Here is a 15,210-nt window from a genome sequence, read left to right as displayed (position 1 = left end):
TCAGGCAAATCATGGAATCATTAGGGTTGCAAAAGACCTCCAAGGTCAGGACCAACCTTTTACTGAATCCCCCCACACCCACATGACCGTATCACAAAGTGCCACGTCTACTTGTTTTTTGAACACTTCCAGGGATGGTGACTCCACCACTTCCCTGGGCAGCCTGTTCCAATGCTTAACTCACTCTTCCAGTGGAAAAAATTTTCCTGATATCCAACCTGAACACCTACAATGCAGCTTGGGGCCATTTCCTTTTGTCTTGTTACTTGGGAGGAGAGACTGGTCCCCATATTGCCACAACCTCCTTTCAGGGAGTTGCAGAGAGCCTGAACACCCCTAGCTCCCTCAGCTGCTCCTCACAGGATTTACCCTCTAACCCTTCACCAGCTCCGTTGCCCTTCTCTGGACACAAAATACTTTGCATTATTTTGAATTAAAAGCTGCCTTCTGCCATAAATCCTCATGGTGAATGTTCTGCTCTCTCAGGAACACAGGTGATGCGCTGTCAAACTACACATTTCTCATGCTTTTAAATAAGCCAGCTCTGCTACCCTAGTACAAGGGTGTACTTAATCTCAGGTTTAAGCCTGGGGCTTCTCTTCTATTCTCTGTAACATTTTCTTAAAAGAACAATCAGTGATGATGAAAAACTAAAGACATGTTGAAATCAGGCATTGGCCCAGACATGCTGTATATTCTAGTTTTAGTTTTCTATTTATACATTATGTGTTTTATCCTTTAGACCTAAAGAGTTTGAGTCACTTTTTTTGTTGTTTGAAAATACCAAAAATTAAATTTCAAATGGCAACATAGGGAATCGGTGACCTGCAGGTCTAGTATTTTCTAGTTATTCTTCCATTGAGTATGTTCAGCACTGCAAGATTTTTTTCCAAGAGCCCTATAGCTTGTAAAGTTTCAGTATGCTCATTTTAAATAAGGCTTCCTTTAGAAATCATAGTTCTAGAGAACTGTGGTTTTTGAAAGGAAAAAAGGAAAGGACACCCATTATGATATTAACTTGCAGAGCAATTTTATTCTGCATTTGTTTAAATCTGCAGATTTTAAATTGCCTTTAAATCAATCAATTTCCTGACAATTTTTACCCTCATACTCCTCTGACAATCTGGTTTTACAAGGTGAATCAAGCTGGTCAGAAACCTCACTCCAGTTTCATGGGAGGTGCATGTAACGCACACCTAAAACTTCCTGGAGCACCAGTGCAAGACTTTCTATGGGAAGAAGGGCAATGGTGGACATAATTTCTCCATATTGTTTTAATTGCATTGCATTTAGTCTTGCTATTTTTACCTCTGTCCACAAAGTAATTATACAAATTTTTCCTGCAGGCCTCTCACAACATGAGAATTCATCTTTCTACTCACCAGTGACCGAATCAGGCTCTGGTTGCCAAAGGCAGCTCTCTGATTGAGGCGGACAGGGAAGCCACCGACCCACACGGTCCCGAGGTAAGGAGCTGCGACGGGCGGGACAGCGAAGCGTGTGCGGGCAGCCCGACCGCAGCTGCCAGCGAGATAACGGCGGTGGGTGCCTCCGTGTGGGGTGGGAATGGTTCAGCTGAGGACACAGTGCCGTGCCAAGGGAGCAGCTGCCAGGGAAGGTCACCGGCCTCGCAGCGAGCTGGCAGCTCCTGGGCAGCAGCACGTGTGCCCTGGTGGGCCAGAGGCGACTGAGCGGGCAGGGAAAGAAGTGGGCGCTGATACGGGGCAGGACGGACCCTCTTTCCGGCCGGAGTGTGTGCACACCTGCTACCGCGGCTGCCAAGGGCTGCCCTCTACTCTGCGGGACCAGGGCACGGGCCAAGCCCTCCCTAGGACCAGCTGGAGCTGATCCACCACAGCCGCGGCTGCTGTGGGGCACAGACCGCACGGCAGCGCCTTGCCGAGGTGCCCGCCTGGGCCTGCCGCGGACAAAATGTCCCGAGGCACAACCTGACGGCCCCAAAGCCCCTAGGGAGGAAGGGGCCGAAGCTCAAGGCCCGGCCGAACCCGGGAGAAGGAGCAGGAGTCCCGCTGCGAGCTCCGGCCGGCGGCCGCTCCTCCGGCCGGGCGCGGGGCCACGTGCGCAGGCGGCGCCGGGCACGGGGCGGCGGCGCCACCTACCGGGCGGGGGCGGGGACTGCGCTGGGCCGGGCCTGGCGGCGCCGCCGCGGCCGCTGGCACGGAGAGCGCGGGGCTGGGACCAGCGGCGGCCGCGGCGTTCACGGGGTGCGGCGGGCGCTGCAGGCGGGGGGTGCCGCGGACACGAATGGGGCACGTATACAGATGGAGGGAGAGAACGACGGCCCTGCTTCGTCAAAGAGGCCTGGCGGGAGCCTGGGTAGTCAGGCGGTAGCGTGGCCGAGTGGTCTAAGGCGCTGGATTTAGGCTCCAGTCATTTCGATGGCGTGGGTTCGAATCCCACCGCTGCCAAGTTGTTTTTGTCCCCGCCGCGGCGGCTCCTTTTCGCTCCCGCACAGCAGAACCGCGGGAGCTGCCGGCGGGGGCGGCCCGGGGCCCGCACGGTGCGAGCGGCACTGCCCGGGCCGGGCACGGCCCGCCCAGGGTGCTGGGGTTGTCGGTCACAGTCGGTACAATCAATATTATACAGAGTTGTGATATCAACTACAGAAAAGGGATTATCCACTGTGCGGGTCTCTTGCTTTAAGAATAAAACAAGAAACGCTGTTATTTTCAGGGGTTCTGCCTTTCCGTGCTGCTTTTGCGTTACAGCAGCCCGACCCTGGGCTTTGAGGCCTGCCCTGGACTCCCCTGGAGGGGAGGTGCCAGTGTTCACACCCTCTCCACAATTCTCAAACCCATCTGTGATTACTCCCCTCCAGACCATGATGTCTCAAGCTCTCATCCCTAGTCCTTTCCCAAGCTCTCTGCTGTTTGCATCTTGCCCTTGGTTTTTCTCTCTCCATGTTACAGGTTGGAAAGATGCACATGAGGAAGAGATTTCTCTGATAAATTCCCACTGTGATGGGATGGTGGATGGGAAGGAGCTGGACTGTTCTTTAGGTCCATTTTAGCTGAACAGTAATGTGAAAAACACATTGTTCACTTCAGCTGCTGCAGGGATTTGCTCAGTACAGCTGCTGTACTTCAGAAATTTGGTGCCAAAACAGACTTGGGCCTTAAGTTCAGCTGAGGAGCAACTGAACTGTGTTAATTGTTGCCCTTAACTACAGGAGGTGAAGAAAGCTGTACAAAGATCTGTGCAAGCCATAGCAGCAGATTCCTCTACTGTGTCAAAAATACACTTAACTAATGTAACTTACTTAGTAACTTCCAATTTAACTAAAATAGCCTGTGAAGAGCCCTACCAGCAGGTACCCACAGCTCTGTGCCAGGGGCAGGGCAGGGGGCAGTTCTGGGAAATTGTGCAGAGGCACAGCACAGACTTCAGCAATGTTTCAAGTACACTTTTATTTTCCTTCAGATGTGGTGCTAGAGCTAATTCATGAAATCACACAGTGTGAAGTCTCTGTAAGCCTGGTGTGTGTTATTTGCAGTAATCTGTTCTGTCTGTGGCTTTGTTCCTCTGTTCCACAAGGTAGTGAGCCATGACAGAAGCTGTGGTCAGTCTTTCTTCTTATTTCAGCCATTTTTCTTCACTGGTGAAGCACTGCAGGCTGTCTGCAGCTCTTGTTTTTCCTGCAGGTTCTCATTTACTTCAGCAATCAATTTGGAAAGTTGTTTTGATTTGAAATAGAGGCAACAATCATAACTCTGGTTGTGTTTCAGTGATTTGGCAATTATTGTTTACTGTATTTTAATTTCTCAGGTCCAGCCACTCGTTTGTTGTGATATTATTTGTAAATTCAACAGCAGCTGTCTCTCTGTTGCACTGTGCCAGTAACTATAGTGGGAGTTGAATGCTCTGGGTAGCAATGCTGTGACCCTGCAGTTTGTGCAGGTCAGTGTTTTCTTCCTTTAAAAAACCGCAAAATTGAGAGGCCACCAAGTTGTGTAAAAATAAAAGCCAAAATTAAAGTAACAAATAAAGCAAGGAAAATATTGAGGAAGAGCTTATAATATGAGCGTGGTCTGGATTCAAGGTAGTGGTTCACAGAATCGGCAAAGTCAAACTTCTGTGGGTGGTACCCCAGCTGAGCTCGTGCCTTGTCTATTCGAAAGGTGTGAGTTACAGAAATGTTCTGCACCTGCAGGGCAAAAGAGTCAACACACAAAGGTATGACTACACAGGCAGCTGGAACAAACTGTGAATGGCAGCAAAGACACACTAAAGGAAATGTAAAATACAAAACCCCCCACAACATTATATCAATGTCCTATGAGTATTGCACACATTATTCTTAAAATTGTCCACTCAAAAGGAGATTCTTGAAAGCACAAAGAGACATTAAAAGATGCAAAGTAGAATCTGTAAATGTCACAAAAAATGTTCTGCAAGTGTTCTCTTGCTTAGGTACTCAAAGAGTCAGATCAAAGCCATCAGGTAGGTTCCTAAAGGCCCAGCCAAGGCATGCAGGACACTGACCCTTGGAAGAGAGCTCTCCCAGATTGCAAGCATAAACTCTTTCCAAAAATCCTGGCAGCCAAGCACAATATATTGTCTAAATTGTACACAAGGCATGTATTTGCCCTGGAAACTGAAGGCTGAAGTAGCACTGGGTGGATGTTACTTTCCACTGACTGAGTCTCAGATGAACATGGATGGATCCTGTGGGAATGAAGGAAAATTTACAGATACAGACTTTACCTCATTTCTGGTCAGCAGTGGGGGCAGGTCAACAACTGGTCTCAGAAGTGCATGAAGGCTTTCCATGAATGTGGCTGCATAACAAAAGATTTTCACTTGAGGTAAGAACAGCGAATTGCTTTGCCATTGTGATTGTGACATCTCACACTGTAAATGCTAAAAAGGATAATCACAGACCTGAGAGCTCAGGGCACCATTACAAGGGGCTGGAATTTAATCTAATCTAATTTAATTTAATCTTAATTATTGTGCTTGTGGAAAAAGGTTTTGGAAAAGGGAAAAAGCTGGGCACAGAACTAGTGAAAAGGTCATGAGGCTTCATAAAAGATACGGCATCAGAGAACCTCTTTTAGTGGGACTTGAATAAGAGATCATTCTGGTTTCAACTGCACAGAGGTGAGTTTTACACTGCTGAACACTAGGTAAGCAGACAGCATTTCTATACATGAAAATGAAAATTGTGGGCAAGTAAAACAATATTACATTACAGTTAGGAATGAGGGTAGCATGAACAGGAAAGAGAAACGTTGATAAAATATTTTACCTGATGCATAGACTACACAAGTAGGAATACGTATCCATGGCTTACTGCAACCTAATCCTTCAAACTGAAAAAGATTTAAAAAACAATGAAAACCCCCAGAAACTTTAAGCAAATTTTAAAGTTTCAATATAGAAGATATTTATGGAAATATTTACTGTCAAAACAGAAAAATTAATCATGGCTCTTAGTATTTACTATTTTTCATTTTTAAGGAGATGCCAGTTAAATGTCACTCACAGATACTATGTCATTTTTGTATCTTAAAATAATGAAAGAAATTACAATAATTAATCAAAAAAGGCATAGTGTGCTGATATCTAATTTAACATCATGACATGTTTATGGTTTTGAGCCTATCATTAGCAACAACATGGTATTTTGAAAAGAATGAACAGATGAATACTTAAGAGATCTATTTTATGCCCACCCAAAATGCCCATTATTCCCATCTGCATGCCCTATAAATGAAGACAGTAACAGCTCAGGACTGGCTGCTGCTGTAGAGGGTCCTTTGGTCTCAGGGAAGACATTTGCTTTAATGTAGTATTTTGGGTGGGCTTTGTTACAGTGCTAATCACACTGAAATTCAAGCAGGAGTGAAACCCACATTCAGAGAGTTCCATGTGGAACTCTCACACCCAAAGCAAACATACAAATGTAGCATGCACACAAAAGCTGCAGTTTCATACAGTTAAAGAAATTAGTGTACTTGGAGATCGGTATTGCACGTACCAGGGGAGTCAGCCATTCAAAAAGGTTGGATTTTTCTCCATCATGAATGAAATACACCTGGCCACTCTGTTAAAGAGGTAGAGAAGAGACAAGTCAGTAAAAATAGTACTGCATATATATTGACTTCTTTTTCTTTATCTCACCCCTTATGAGCAGCTTAAAAATAATCTAGCGGTATCAAATATGAGTGGGTGCACACACGAGTCACAAACTCTGCCTGTGTTTCATTCAGTGGCACTGTTGGGTGCAACAGAATTGGTGAGCAGGGGGCTTGTGTGGTTAACCTGCCTTGGAATAAATGGAATAAATTATTACAGATGTGCCTGTTCAGAGTGGCTGTGCTGAGTGTGCAGAGACACCTCTGGAGCTGGAGCTGGTCTCAGTGGTGCTGCTGGCACATCCACCAAAGGGGGGAAATGTTCTGCTCTGGGTCTGGTTAAGGCTCATTGGAATCCAGAACACTCCTGTGTAGCCAAGCTCTGTTCCTTCTTTCCTTTTACTTTCAGGGTTTTAGAAAAAGTAGTTTAAGAACTTTAAGAAAAAAAGTTTAAGAACTTTTCTTTAAGAAAAGAAAATCTACTTTGAACCCCTTTCTAATGTCCTCTCAGGGCAATGCTTCTTGATGATTAAAAACCTGTATTTACAAGGAAGGAAACAGCTGTGACTGTTTTTGAAAGCAATGAACTCAAATGAAATGTGCCTCTGTTGGGAAGAACTGACCTTCACAGTTCAAACATTAAATCTGGACCTGTACAGGGAACAGGATCAGATCTGCCTGAACTTCCACTTTCATTTCCAACATAGCAAACATTCTTTGCTCATCTTCCAGAAATTATAAATATTGCATTTTAAAAATGCAAAGATGGAGACATTCTTACAGAACTGAATATTCCATCTCTTACCCAACACCAACAGCCAACACTGTCCCCTCCCACATTGCTCATAGCACACTGACCAGCTGAAAACACAGACAACAATGAGAGCTGAAGGACAATAACTCTAATTACTGCAGTGGTTACTGTAGCACAGGATGCAGTGCAGGATCCACTGTCAAGTGAGATCTGTGGTGGTTTTACTGTGTACTTACAGCTATGTAGTTCTTTTCAGGGGTGAGAGCTTGAGCAGCTAGAATATGAGCTTGTACAAAATTCTCTACATGTATCCAGTTCATTTGAACACTTGGGTCTCCAAACTTGAAGCTAAGTAGCCTTCTCTCAATAATCTTCTGTAGATAAAAACAAACATGAAACCATAACAAAATGAGTTTTAGAATGAGGCAAAGAGTACTTTCTTGTCCAGCTAAATGTAGGTTTAGCTCTACTTAAAAAAAAAACAAAGGAAATACATGAATCAATTAAAAATATTCAAGGGAACCGCTCATGAGAAAATGTCAAAAGATGTATTGCAATATGTCCTGAATTCACAAAAAATACAAGCCTGCTCTAGGGATAAATAAAATATTGTATGGAAAGCTAAGTTACAGTTCTGAGTGGATCAAAAGTATTCACTAGATTGGATCAAATTTATCAAATAGCTTTGGCTAGGAAAACCTGGAAGATTCACTTTGACTGGAAGGAAAGCATCCCAGTTTTCACTGAACAGGTAAATTTTAGAAACTGCAAAACATGACATTTGCATGATGCCTTAAAATTCACTCAAAACAATAAAGCTCAAAATCAAATAGAAATTTTTAAATATTATATTTTTAAAGGGGCTAAAATTATATTTTCTTATTATTATATTATATTAACTAAAATTATATTTTCTATTCTTAAAATTATATACAAGTAGATAACATTTAATTTGGCTGACTGCAATATAATTTCCTACCTCAGCCACAAATAAAAAATATCTATTATGTGGTCAACTTGAATCTATTATTTCCTGAAAACTGTGTATAACTTAATATTACACTATTTCTTTTAAAATAACTGCTCACAGAATTCTACAGGGACCATGCTCTAAACATCATCTGTTGGCCCTGCAATTTAAAAGCAAGTGAAAAAGAGTAAAATGTGAACACCTCAGGTGCTGCCCTCAGTAACCTGTGGTACCACAGGGTGCTTCCAGCTTTGGAACCTGCCTCATTGGACAGGGAAAGCTGTTAATAGTTGAGAGTGGAAATAAGATATTTTGCTGTATCTCTTCTCATTAATATTTAAAACAATTTGGTGTAAGTTGCATGTAAACAGACATTTAAAATATCATGGATTGGCCTGAATCTTACAGTCATCATTAAATTATAAAGCTAGATTTTCATGTGTTTGTATTTAATTAAAAAAAAAAGACTTTTAAAATCTACACTTTACAGATATAATGCTTGTTAAAAATGTTATAATATCCTCAGCAAATGACTGAATTGTTGAATTGCTACCCAATAAGATCAGTCAATTTGTAATACAAATAAGTGATGTTCCTTTCAGCCTTTTACCCATATCATAGAAAACCCTGCTGGTTAAAGGATTTGGATGACATACTGCAAGCCTTGGCAAGTGTCTCTGCTCCTCTGGTCCGTAGATTCCTGGTGGGCGGAGAACGCACGTGTGGAGTATTCCCCCTCCTAGAACATGGGATAAGATTCTTAAGAGACCTTCACATCACTGCACTGGATCTTTGTTTGTATGAACCAAAGGCTGAGGCAGCAGGACTTACTCTAAATTCATTTCACTGCCTTAAAAAACAATACATACCAAAAGATGCTGCATTAGGAGTTGGATAATAAGATGGGAGAATTAGAGCATACAAAATAGCAAGAAAAGATTCAGAGAAGTTCTGCAATTATAGTTGTGTTCCTAGAAAACACCAGATATTCAAAGAATCTCTTTCTAATTAGCCTCTTGTCCCTGTGCCAGAGCAGTGAATGAATGTGTTGGCTGTGGTGATGAGTTCACTGAAGTGAGCAGGTTGTTCAAAAATATATTGGATAGTGGAATGAAACCAACTAATCCCCACAAAATCATTGATGGGAAGCAGTGACCTGCTAGCTGTACAAGGCAGAGCTGAAAGATTCCCTCAACAGCAGGTGCAGCTCCCACTGGAGTGACAATTTCAGTGGGATCATAAAAATCAAATCTTCCCACGTACATCAGCTGGCTGTTTCATCATCTGCTAATAACTGTTCTTGTAAACATATAAAATATCAGTCCTGCTATGGCACAGAATCAAAATGGGATGTTTGGTTCTGTTTCACTGACTACAGAACTGTGTATTGGTCCTGTAATTAGGAGAGACTTTGATGAGAAGAGCTGCTAAGGAAATAAAGGGAAAAAAACCCCCTTTTTTCCCCTTATTTTGAACAAAATAATTTTGTTGGGATGGAGTTCCCATCGTGGACTTTCTATCTGTTATAGCCTCTGCAAGTATCAAGTGAAGAGTCTTTTCTCTAAGTTGTCCACAGCTAAATTTAGCTCAGTATCACTTGGTCACACAGAATCATGTTGCACTTTACATTAATTTGTTTTGCACTGGCAGTTATAGTATCTCACAGGTGAGCTTAAGTATTCAAGTGTATAACTGGCTTCCTCAACATGGAAAACTTTGGGAAGCACTAATAAATAATTCCAAGCCCTAGGCTCAGGTACCTACTTCAGATTTTAATTTATAACTTGAGGGTGTGTGTATGTGTAACAATTTAATCAGCATTTGTGTTTTACTTATGTTGCATGAGACAGTGACATTAAACACTTGTTTTTGTTTAATTTATAGCCCTCTTATTATTTTTCATTAACATACTGAACTTAACTGCTACCGTGCTAAAACCTTTTACAGACATTGTGGGAACTTAAAAGCAATTAAAAGTAATTTATAAATGAAAATACTTTAATTTGTGAGAGGGAGTTGGTAACTTAATTTCATAACTGCTGGGCAGTCTTGTCCACTAAGGATTGATAGAGGACACAGGATTTTGGGGAGGAACAAGAAGAGGAGGAGTAAATTCTACTATGAATTCATGCTCAGACAAAAGTACCTTGTAGTGAAACTCCATCAGCTGCTAGTACCATTTGTTCTGCAATCGATTTGGTCCTGGAGTAGTGGTCAACAAGCTACAGAGAAAAAGCAAATACATTTGTATCTGTTCCTGAAATGGTGGGATAGAGAGGCTTCTCTTCTTCACTAGATTTCACTTACCAGAGGCAACAAATACCTCAAAATACAGAAGTTGTGGGATATTAGGTTCAGAGTACAACACATGAATATTTCTAGGGTAAGGAAGCATTTTTGTATATGCAAATTTGGTTAATTAATTTCAGCACATTTGAGAAGCAATAAATATATGTATGTTTTGGATGCTGCCAGGAATGTAATTGATCACTACTTTGTAATCTGGATTTCTTCTTCAGGTAACGGAAAAGTCAAAAGCCAAGTTTTGAAGTCATTACTTGGTCTGAAGTATCCTGCTTACTTCTGTGTGGCATTCTCCCAGAGAAAGTGTTGCTTAAAATGTTATTAAAAATATTCATATTTTATCTCCATATTTACTTCTTGAAAGACTGTGAAGTATTTGATGGAGAGAGGAGGGACCCCAAAAACAACTGTGTATGCAAAGCAGCCAGAAGTACTTTCTCTTTTTTAATTAAATGCAATAAAACCATATAAAAATAGGCTGCTTTTCCAGATCAGCTCTACCTTGAATATATGTCATCCTCTAAGGGAAAACCAGAAAAATCATGTGGATAATAAATAGCTAAAGAGGCACCAAGCCATATCTCAGAATCCTCATGTCCAGGTGGAATACCCTGATGCTAATGCAGCATTGTGAGAGTTATTTCCAAAAACAAGGCCTTAATAGGAAAACAAAGAAATATATACTTTGATGTACATGAAACTGATGTGCCAAGGTTGTAAATAGCATCTTCAGAGAGTATAAAGAGTTTCCTTTTTTCTTTCATAGAATGACAGAATGGTTTGGGTTGAAGGGGACTTCAGTGATCATCTTGTTACAACCCCCTCTTCCATGGGCAGGGGCACCTCCCACTAGACCAGGCTGCTCAAACTCTCATCCTGTTGTGATCTTATCACAGGGGTTCCATACTGCTGTCTCCTTATCACAAAAGTTCCATACCTTCTTGGTGTTTCTCATGGGCATCTCCTCAGAGCACTGACTCTTTCTACTCCACAAAGCAGCCACTGACTCCAGTTCCCTTCTCACCCAGCCACCCCACTCTTTTATAGCACTCTGCTTCTCATTGCTTACAGCTGTGGCCTGTTAAAGTCAGGCCTGATCCTGATCTTGGATAATTGGCCCAGCTGCGACTCCTTAGAAAGATTACTTTCTACACTAACTTTATTTTCTTATATTCTATCCCCCTTCATCATCCCACCTGGCCTTTCTTGTGCCTGGATGTTTACATCAGGCAAAACTCTGTCAAAAAAACTCCAGGCTTTTTCAGAAACATGGAAATAAACAGAGAAATTGGAGAATCAATCCAATGAAATACCTTGTCAATTGGGAAATATGCCAAGGATTCCTCATCCCCATCTTCAATGGGAAGCCCTCCAAACACCACATTCACTGAGCTGGTGTACACCAGACGAGGCACATTTTTTTTCCTGCAGGCTGCAATGAATAATTAATTACTTTAGTGGAAAATTATTTAGGAAAAAGTTTGTGTGCCATTTTTTCTAAGTGTCAAATCTTCAAAGAGAAAATCCTTCTGTTTTGTGACTGAGTTGAAATGCAGAGCATATTGGAAGGGAAGACATCAGTGTGGAAACAAGAGCTTTAGTTGCCTCAGGAGAGCTCCTCCAGCCTGCTGGGCAGAGGACAGAAGTCCTTCTGCTTCAAGGGCTGCTCACTGCCTGTACAAGTTGTTAGCAAGCAGGTTAACTACTACAAAATACACAGGGAATTGGTTAACTCATTATATAGAGATTCCCACATCAGTCAAACAAGGTGTTGAAAAGCTGGAGTAGTTGAACTGCAGTGCATAACACTCAACTCCCACCATGACATGTTTCCTCATTTTCTGCCAACAATGTCAAGCACTTGGTGACAGACAGAGTGTGCCAAAAAGGCCAAGTGGCTTTCTCTAAATGGGATGTGATGTTTGATGTGCTGTACTAACACCCAATGGCACAGTTAAATACATACCATTAAGGATGAATCTTGTTCCACTAATGTTGACACTTTCAATCTCTTTTTTATGCAACTAGGAAAAGAAAAAAATGGTGCATTTTATAGTAATAATACATATTCAATTCAATAGGGGGATGTTAGAAATGTCCCCAGATAGACATAATTTAGTACTTTGATTGTTAAAAATGCCATTTAGACTGCTGTTTCAGACTTAAAGAAGTCTAATCATTATTTTTAAACTATTTGTGTATTTTTTCTTGTATTTTTATAGACTAGTCTGCTTGAAGCAAAGAAAATTGTAGTGCTTCTGAAAATATATGTCCAGTTATTACATATCTTGCAGCAGTTTGTTAAATACATGTGTTTCAGTAGCACTTTAGTGACCAGTTGCCTCTAACCACAGCAATTCAAATTATGCATTGCTCAGTGCAAAGAATTTCGAGTGAGCTGTTCTATCCAGACAGGGTAATTACTGAAGTTCCTCTTATTAAATAAAATAAGAAAGAGGTGTGTTTGTGTGTGGATGTGTGTGTGTGCTTGTAACTCTAATTATAAAATTGTGACTCAGAGTCCTACATCAAGAGCATCTGTAGAGCTTTTTACCCAATGGTGAACAATTAAAGACTTCAAATATTGTTATTGTTACAATTCAGATATATGAAATAATTTATAATTTAGTTAAGTTTTATTCCTCCTAGTGACCTTAACACCTAGGAGATCCATGTGAAGGTTTAGGGAAGAATCAGGGTTTTGGAGGGAACCAGCCTCCCTTGTCTTTCATTTTGTCTTCACAGTATCTCCAACACCCTCCCAGGGTGCTGGTGGAACCTCTAATGAGAGGAACTCACTGCTTGCAGCCTGCTTGCAGGTGGCACTCCAGTTTGCACAGGGCAATTTACCAAAAGTCCAGGGCAATATGAAGAGATGAAATCTGTCCTGCAGTGTTACAGCATCAAAGGCTCTCACCCTCTGTGTGGGCAGTCACACAGAAAAAACCAAAACTATGTGGACTCACCTGCTCTGTTCCTGACATTCCATAGGAAGCTACGTGAAACACACAGTCAGCCCCTTCACAGACTGCCAGTACAGCACTGTAATCCCTGATATCTGTCTGTAATACACAACAGAAGATATTTGGACACGAGATCAAAGCTGCAGGTGAGCATTTGTCACACAGTGGGTTAGCACAGAGGGAATCCATATAGAAGGAACTGTACTTGCTGTACAAATATCCTGGAACTCAAAACTGGGCACACCTCCCTACTTGCTGAGAACTATACTTTTCTTCCATAGAACCCAAAGAACTTTAAAGACATTCATTAAGGTTCACAATACTCCTGTGTTTATTCTACAGGTGGTTTAGCTAAGGCCTAGATGAAGGCAGGAACCTGAGGAGTCAGGAGTGAAACTGCTCCATGCATTACAGGTTTTGCTGATTTCATTATTTCAGATATACTAAAATCCATTCACCAAAATTCATGAGGGATGTCCACAAAGTTAAAAAGGTCACAGAAATTTGAAATAATTGGCAATAGGTATTTGGAGTCAGTGAAAACTAGGAAGACATTATGGAAAATACAAATGAACTAACTTTGACTGTTGGCAAGATATTATTTATCATACCTGGATCCAAGCCACTCCACTGGGAATCACCCACAAAGGCTTGTGTATGTCACACAGCACAACAGAAGCTCCTATGTTGGCAAGAGCACATCCCAGCTTGTATCCACAATAGCCAGCACCTCCTGTCACCACGGCTTTCATATTGATTTTTTTGAGTATTCCAGCACGTTTGCTCTTACTGCAGTCAGAGTTTCGTTTGGTGGGTGTTGCTGCTCCAATCATTTTTGATTTTGTGTCAATGAAATACTGCCCAGCACTACCAGATACATGTAAAAATTCCTTCTACATGGTGAAAGTTGCTCTATAGCACTCCTGGATGCAGACAATTTCAGGGATTTTCATGTTGACAAGATCTAGTCACAGCAGCAAAATGTGGCTTTAATGCAGCCTGCCTAAGAGAGATAAAGACAAAAGCAACCCAGAATTTACAGTCCCCAGTTTACTGCCAAGACAGACATCTGAGAGAAGTGGTATTTCCAGATTCTTTCTAAGTACCAGCAGCTAAACATAAATTAAGAACACAGCGAGTTGTTATCATTGGCAGTGCTGGAGTTGAGATAGATGAGGCTGTCAGGAGGGAAGAGGGATGCCTGATCCTTATAACTTTAGAAGGTGTATCAGGGAACGAGGCTATCAAATCTCTTGCTTTCGAGGGGAACTCGAATAAAATAGCTGCTATACTATAGAAAAGGTTAATAACTGCATTAAGAAAAAAAGTACTCGTGAATTCCTCATTTTCTGAACAAGGAGGTTCTTGCCCTTCTAGGGGCTCCTCACCGGCAGTCAGGACATTTCAGAGGCTGTGGCTCCCGACTCCCTCCGACACGCAGTCCCTGCCCCGGCCGCAATGAAACATTCAAAGCCACCCGAGCCCCGCCGGGGCTCTGTGCATCTCACTTGCAGAGCGGCGGGGCGGCAGCGCAGGGCGCCGTGCTCGGCCCGGGCCCCGGCCGACCCCCGGCCTCGGGCGGCGCCGTTGGGGCCGTTGGGGCCGGGCTCGGGCAGGGCCCGCAACAGCCCCCGCACGGCCCCCGCAGCATCCCCCACATCCCAGCGCATCCCCAGGCTCCACAGAACCCCTGCGTCCCACTCATCTGGCATCGCACGGCTTTCCTGGCACTCTGCTCCTCACACAGCGTCCATACAGCCCACAGCATCCCGGGGGTCCTACAGCACGTACGGTATTCCTGGCTGCCACAGCATCCCTGGGATCCCAGAGCATCCTACGGTGGATCTTACCTCCGAGTGTCTTCGCACAGCTGTGACTGCTGCGCTAAAGCATCCTGGCAGTAGTGAGGGCTCCGGTCACACTGAGGTACCTGTTGAACAGGTTGTTCAGGAAGAAAACACCACCTCCTGCCCGCTGGTTGGACAGTCGGTGGCAGGACATGGCTCACAAAGATGCAGAACTTGTGAGACACCTGCAAAACAGCAGGAGTTCCCAAAGAGGCACAAATAAACAAACAGGCACTAAGGTCCCTTTCCACCTGAGCCTCCCTGTGGTCATTTG

The 15,210-nt window shown here is 42.9% G+C and overlaps 1 non-coding gene and 1 pseudogene across 1 annotated transcript; one reads left to right on the top strand and one right to left on the bottom strand.

Annotated features, from left to right (window-relative positions):
* The first annotated feature begins 2,347 nt into the window (after nt 1-2,347).
* TRNAL-UAG (transfer RNA leucine (anticodon UAG)) lies at nt 2,348-2,429 on the top strand. Its single transcript has one exon. It is a non-coding gene; the product is annotated as a tRNA-Leu (tRNA).
* LOC128933971 (putative short-chain dehydrogenase/reductase family 42E member 2) lies at nt 2,392-14,042 on the bottom strand (annotated as a pseudogene).
* Nucleotides 14,043-15,210: the final 1,168 nt, after the last annotated feature.

Source organism: Melozone crissalis, unplaced genomic scaffold (assembly GCF_028551555.1).
Source record: "Melozone crissalis strain CALT ecotype California unplaced genomic scaffold, PUWL_Pcris_2 ptg000012l_1, whole genome shotgun sequence".
Lineage (NCBI taxonomy): Eukaryota > Metazoa > Chordata > Aves > Passeriformes > Passerellidae > Melozone > Melozone crissalis.
The sequence above is the reverse complement of the archived record's forward strand: the minus strand, read 5'-3'. Positions and strand labels throughout refer to the sequence as shown.